Here is a 7,410-nt window from a genome sequence, read left to right on the forward strand (position 1 = left end):
CTCTTTTCCCCCTTTTTTTCCTTTAATTTTTATTTGCACACATGAGACACAATATTCTATTATAAAGGAGGGAAAGGAAAAGGTCTACAACAAAAAAAAGAAAAGAAAGAAAAAAGACAATAGAAGGAACATTAAACAACATATCTTGTCAAAAACATACAGTAATTTAAGAAATACAAACCATCAACGACATTATTAAAAACACATATTTCCAGACACACATTTTTTCACTTCCTGTTCAGAACTATTACCTAGAAATTTTATAGGCATGTTGTACTTATCATGTCTTGCAGCTTAAAGTTAAAGGGACTCCTGACCATTAGGTCCAGTCATGACCGACTCTGGGGTTGTGGCGCTCATCTTGCTCTATAGGCCGAGGGAGCTGGCATTTGTCCGCAGACAGCTTCCGGGTCATGTGGCCAGCATGACCAAGCTGCTTCTCGTGACCCAGAGCAGCGCATGGAAACGCTGTTTACCTTCCCGCTGGAGTGGTACCTATTTATCTACTTGCACTTCATGCTTTCAAACTGCTAGGTTGGCAGGAGCAGGGACCAAGCAATGGGAGCTCAACCAGTCGCAGGGATTCGAACCGCTGACCTTCTGATCAGCAAGTCCTAGGCTCTGTGGGACCCACAGCGCCACCCGCGTTAAATGGCTGAAGAGCAATTTCCAGCATGGTACTCTTTCTTGCAGTAAGTTCTCCATGGGCATTTTAAAAACAAAATGCTAATGCATAAAATACAGTTCTACACAAACAAACAGAAGGAAGCTGTGAACAGACTAAACAGTGTTTAGTCTGTTTCCTTTAAACTCATCTTGTCTTTTCATCCAAACTCAGGATTATGGTTTTTCACTAATGTCAGTTTTAACACATGGTTGAAATTGGATTAAAAAACTGACCATATCCTACATTCTGCTAAAATGACAAGTCTAGTTGCTTCTAAATGCAGCTAGTAAGAAGGGCAAAATATATTTAACATTTTTGTAGGGTAGGTCAAGATACAATTGCACCAATAAAGAAAGAAATTACGTTTTGTCTTTCCTAATTTTCAGTGTTTGAGTCTTGCTATAGAAAAAGAATACTTCATAAATTCTAACAAAACAACAGTTTCAAAGCAGATAATGATGGCTATCTTGGACAAAAACCATCGTGAATAATTAGTTGTACTCCAGATGCCTTTCTAAGCACTTGGTTTGGGGGGAAGTTGTGCCTGAAGCTATTCTTATTAGCCACATATGTGAAAATTCTCAAATATCCCTTACAGGTGTATAAAGCACAGTATGGTTCCCTGAAAAAAAGAACCAATGGCAATTTTAATTAGATAATACAAAGTGGGCCAGCTAAGAAGTAACGATTGCCACTTGATAAACTCCAGTTTGTGAAACCAAGGTAATCTGCCATGCTGGCACACTGTTTTATCTCTTCCTTTGTGTGCCAGCTTTGGTTTGAGATTGTGGATCATTTAAACCAAAGTTTTCAGGTCTGAGTACGGTGGTAAATTATGGTTTATATGCAAACAATGTTCAATGCCAAAGCCCATGTGTGAGGGGAACAGGATGTGGCAACATATGGACACCCTTCCTGTCCCTGGGTTAGTAAAGCATGGTTTAGTAAGCCAATATAACTATGTCTGAAGCAGCCTAGTACAGTAATACCTCCATGAACATCTGCCTTGTCTAGCATCTATTCCAGTGAACATTCGCAGCAAACCTGGAAGTACCGGAACGTGTTACTTCCGGGTTTGCTGCTCCCACATGCACAGAAGTGCTAAATGACGCATGCACAGAAGAGCAAACTGCTCCGTCCGCGTGTGCAGAGCGGCGCTTTGCCCTGCGTCCTTTTTGGCAAAACAAAGTACGACTGTATCTAAAAAGCTTATTTTACCTCAGCCATATTAATTTTCTCTTCTTTTTTTAAATGGTCATTAAGTAAGGAAAAGTAGCCTACACCAGTTTAGAGAGTGCTATACTGTATTGCTAATTCACTTCCAACATGGAACGGAAGGCTCAGAGAAGCATATGGCTCACAATTGCCAAGCCATCATCTGTTGCTTTCTAACAGATTGATACAAGACTTATTTTTAGTTCCCTCCAAAGTGACAGTGGAAGTGTATGAATTCATTGGCTTCTCTTACAAGCTCCCATCTACCCAGGAGCTGCATCATGCAAAGAATCCTGGGTCGTGGCTGAATGGTATATACACCAGGAGGATTCCACACTGCCTGAGAAATCACTGTTATATTTACCAGCATTTGGCACTGTCAAAGCAGGTAAATAATTGTATTTAGGTATTTCTCACCCTGTTCCAAGCACTCAAGGCTACGGTATATCTTCATTCTTGCATAAGTGCTATAAAACTAGGCTACAAGACAGTAATTTGTGCAAGGCCTCATAAGAAGAAGTGCCTGATATATCCAGATCCTTGCTATCTGATTTTACTGTGTTTTCTGTTCTAGCTTTGTTTTCCTACTCTTCAATCTCCATGGTGCAGAAAGAAGAAGATAAAGGGAGGAATTAAGAGGATCTGCTTCTCCCCCACCTGCTTTTTAATAGCATTTATCTAGCACCCAATTTACTCCCCCCCTAACCACATGTGCACACTATATAAGTAAGCTACTTTGATTTATGGGCATAGTACAGGATGTAAATACACCTGTTTAGATATAACTGTGGGTGTTCATATATGGCAGACTTCCCCAATCTGGTATCTTCCAGATCTCTTAGACTGCAACTCCCATCAACCCCAGCCAGCACAGATGAAAACTGTAGTCCAAAACAGTTGGGAGGATGCCAAGTTAGAGAAGGATGATATATGATATTTTTCTAGTGATGCAGAAGGTTGGCCTATTGTACATAGAATTGTGTGAGCTATGCTTATTTTTCCCCTCCAGATGGTGTCATAGAGCAGGTTTTAGAAGCCAAACTGAAATGTTGTTGTTGTGCTAAAGAACAGCAATGATCTCAGTGTCCTACAGCACACCATAGGCGTATTTTTACAGCCATAAACCTAATGCTCTTCGGGCAGGGTTTTTTTTTTAATTTACTTTTAGATGTTGCCAGCCCCTGCAGAGATGGCTCAAGCATTAAACCCTCTGGTAGATTTAAGTCAGTTCCTCATTGGAGCACCATGTTGCAGAATTTATAACTCTCAGTTTTCAATTATCCATGCATTGAATTCAAAGCGAGCTATATGATCAAAGAAAATTCTGCCTAAAGCCACATTTGGTCCACTGGAAAATCATGTTACCGTTGCAGAATAATCAAAACACTTTCTATCTGCTGTTTTAAAATTTTGAGGTGGTGAAGAAAGGCAGAAGTCTGACTTCCTTGTTTCACTATACAGAGGTTTTTGCTCTCTCTTGTGTAATTATACAGTTGTTGCAAAAGCCCCCAACACACAGCAGTCTACCAAAAGCATAAAATGTTCCAAAAAATGGTTCGTCTGCACCTCATTTTAGATGGTTTGCTTCTAAAACAAATAAATTCTTATGAATTCCTAAAAATTCATAGTGTTGGCACTGACCTTTAAAGCCCTAAACAGCCTCAGCCCTGTATACTTGAAGGAGTGTCTCTACCCACATAGTTCAGCCCGGACACTGAGGTCCAGCTCCAAGGGCCTTCTTGGAGTTCCCTCACTGCGAGAAGTGAGGTTATAGGGAACCAAGTAGAGGACCTTCTCTGTAGTGGCACCCATCCTGTGGAACGTCCTCCCATCAGATGTCAAGGAAATAAACAACTATCTGACTTTTAGAAGACATGTATAGGGAAATTTTTTTGATGTTTGATTGTGTTTTTAATATTTGTTGGGAGAGCTGCCCAGAGTGGCTGGGGCAACCCAGTCAAATCGGCAGATGATGACGATGATGATGATGATTTTGTAGTCACAATGAATCTAAAATGCAGCTCTCTTGAAGAGCAAAGCCATTTAAAAGGTTTGCCATCTTGACCCTTCTAATCTTTTAAGACTAACACATGTATTATCCAAGTTGATTGGATACTCACCAAGTTGATAATAGCTTTGCTTAACCATGATTTGTTTGCCACATATGCTTGCTAAGCTACAAAGACATAAGACTAGAGAAGCTGGGAAATAAACCAAGCTTTTGTGAAATAAGCCTTGGCTTGTTTGCTAGTCTGTAAAACAACTCATGATTTGTTGCACAAACCAGGGTTAAAACAAACCATTGTTTCTTGTTATCTATTCTCTTTGATTTCCTCCTCCTCCTGATGATGATGATAGATTGGAGCATGACTTAGTGTCATTGGCATTGGTAAAGGGATGGGCAGCAATTTTCATCCATCCCTCCTTTCCCTTACAGCTCCTTGTTCCTCTAGAATAAAACTCAGTGGAACAGTCTGGGAGGCAATGCTGGAACTGACGGGAGAATCAGCAAAAATTACCACCCCATCTCCTTCCTCCAGCGGGAAGCCTCCACTGGATCCCAGTTTCTTCTCTGATCAGAAGCTGTTCTACTCTGAGTTGCAAGGCTGGATTTAACCCATGGTCTTTTATTGTATGAATAAGTAGTATGCTCTGGTTTGTGACTTCTGGTATTGAAGTCAATGGGTTAGGTTTTAAGTGTGGGTTAGGATTCTATTTCCTGTTTCTTTTTATATCCCTATTTTGGTTCTGATTACCTAAATAAGCCTTCCTACTGAACAGTTCTTGTTTTGGCTGTGAATTCCTCAAAACTAATGCCAATTTTACATGGACTCTGCAAGATGTAAGCAGGATTAAATGCACGGTGCTTACGAAGAGCTATATTGAAGTTATCCTTCCCATAACTCTGTAAAGTAGGCCACCACCACCCCTTTAATAAAAGGAGGGGGCTGAAGCTGAGACAACTACCTGGATTTTCCACATATGCAGAAGATGGACTCTATCCTTATCACTGGGCACTAAAAGCCAGTCTAAACAAACAAGGCTGCTGTCATCTCTAATATCTGAGCAGGTTTGAGCTCAAGCAACCTAAAAGAGGGATGTGATTAAATAGCTTCTTAATTCTTTTTTAAACTTCTGCCATCATTTGAAAACAGTGAGAAGGGAGGCGGACTAAAAGGGAATAAATTGCCTGTTTGGAACTTCTCCTTCTTCTATTCCTCAGCTGCTTCATATGAAAGAGATAAAGGATGCAAAGCCCTCAAACAGTCCAGAGTACTACATTCCCATAATATATTTCACTCCTGAAACTATTTGTTCTCTTCAGCATGATGTTCCAGTTTCAATATGGTAATTTAGAAGCAAACAAGCAAACACCAATATATGTACAACATTCACCATCAGCTGAACTTAGCCTTCTCTAACTTGCTCATAATGTTCTATTCATCTTAAAGAAAAATTAGTATGTATCAGCATGGGCTCTGTAGAATAGGAGGGGGACATGGAAATGGGTGATGGCCTGTGTGCAAGGAAAAAGTTGCAAAAAGGATGAAGGAGAAGGTAGGGAAAAGGGGGCAAAGGTGATACAGGTGTCCGTGTGTATGCAAAAAAGACCGCACAATAGGAGAGGTGATGAGGCATGGAAATAGGCTTGACCTATGTGCAAGGGGGGACGTGGGTGGCGCTGTGGGTTAAACCACAGAGCCTAGAACTTGCCGATCAGAAGGTTGGCGGTTCGAATCCCCGCAACGGGGTGAGCTCCTGCTGCTCGGTCCCTGCTCCTGCCAACCTAGCAGTTCGAAAGCACGTCAAAGTGCAAGTAGACAAATAGGTACCGCTCCGGCAGGAAGGTAAACTGCGTTTCTGTGCACTGCTCTGGTTCGCCAGAAGTGGCTTAGTCATGCTGGCCACATGACCCGGCAGCTGTACGCCGGCTCCCTCGGCCTGTAAAGCGAGATGAGCGCCACAACCCCAGAGTTGGCCACGACTGGACCTAATGGTCAGGGGTCCCTTTACCTTTATCTATGCTGAGCTCTAGGAATACTTGTCTCCCACTGCCACTCCATGTTATCTACACAAATAGGTACCACTCCAGCGGGAAGGTAAACGGCGTTTCCGTGCACTGTTCTGGTTCGCCAGGAGTGCCTTAGTCATGCTGGCCACATGACCCGGGAGCTTTCTGCAGACAAACACCGGCTCCCTCAGCCAATAAAGCGAGATGAGCGCTGCAACCCCAGAGTCGGTCACGACTGGCCTAATGGTCAGGGGTCCCTTTTCCTTTACTATGTGCAAGGGAGGATTGAGAAAAGCTAGGAGGAGCAAGGGGGAGGGAGTAAAGGTGAAAACTGGGGTGCAAAGGAGGTTGCCCATAAGGAGGGATTTGGAAACATTGGAATGGGGTTGAAGATGAAAGCAGAGGCATGAAAGGGTCAAGAATAGGGTGCTTAGTAGTTGCAATGCGTGGGAGAAGGAAGATGCAGGAGGTTACCATGGAGGCGGTTTGTGTGCTAGGAGGGGTTGCACAAAATGAGGGGGAAGGCGTGGGCATGGGACGAAGGTGAAAATGGGTGCAAAGTGGAGCTGCATAATAGAAGAGGCTTAAGAAATGGTGCTGGAAAGATGAGAAGTGAGCTCTGTAGTTGTGCGGGGTGGGAAGGGAAAGCTCAGTGGCATGGCAGTGGGTTGGCAAGTGAAGCAAAAGGGACACAACCCCTTGTATTTTTTCATGCAAGTAAAGTCTATAAAAGTAGAGAAAGTGGATAGAGAGATTTTTTTTCACCTCCTCTACTCATATAATACTAGAAGACAAGGCCATTCAATGAAGCTGCATGTTGGAAGTCCTGCTTCACACAGCACATAGGTAAACTATGAAATTCACTACCCTATATTTAGTATTAGATTTAGTGGCAGAATTGGCTTTATAAAGGAACTGGACAGATTCGTGAAGGATAAAGCTGTCAATGGCTACTAGTCACGCAGCTCAGGCATGAGAGGCAGTATGTCCCTGTTGCTAGGAACCACAAATGGTGAGAGTGCCATTATGCTCTTGTCGTGTGTGTGAGGGCAGGATGCTGGACTCAATGGGCCTAATTCAGCAGGTCTCCTGTTCTCAAGCATTCTGCACTTTCAGCTTGCTTTTAATTACCAGGACTGAGTGGATGGAGTACACTTAAAACCCACTCTCTAAATGTTAATGGTGTACAGCTAGAGAGCATAAAAAAGAAAGAATTTGACCAGAGTGTGAGGAACAGGGAAGGCCGCCTTTTCCTGTTAAAACGAGCCTGCAAAGTGATTACTCTTGCAATGTTCAGTTAGAATTTGCCAGCCAAAGTCCTAGCAAAGAGCCAAGCTTCTACCTCTGAGGTTATTTTCCCACTCCCAATTCCCATAAAGCCACCGCCCTGCCCTAAGAGCTAATTTTCAAATGCAGCAGGCTCATAGCAACAGGCTTCACAGTCTCCAATGGTTGGAAGGGAGAGGAGAGAGGCAGAGAGAGATCAAACAATCCAGTGTATGTACATAGTATTCTT

At 42.7% G+C, this 7,410-nt stretch overlaps 1 long non-coding RNA gene across 1 annotated transcript; it reads left to right on the forward strand.

Annotated features, from left to right (window-relative positions):
* The first annotated feature begins 650 nt into the window (after window positions 1-650).
* Window positions 651-5,086, forward strand: LOC309364153. The gene is made up of 2 exons (XR_014165756.1): window positions 651-2,270; window positions 4,320-5,086. It is a non-coding gene; the product is annotated as an uncharacterized lncRNA (long non-coding RNA).
* Window positions 5,087-7,410: the final 2,324 nt, after the last annotated feature.

The sequence above is a fragment of the Podarcis melisellensis genome, assembly GCF_964234715.1.
Source record: "Podarcis melisellensis genome assembly, chromosome: 2".
Classification (NCBI taxonomy): Eukaryota; Metazoa; Chordata; class Lepidosauria; order Squamata; family Lacertidae; genus Podarcis; species Podarcis melisellensis.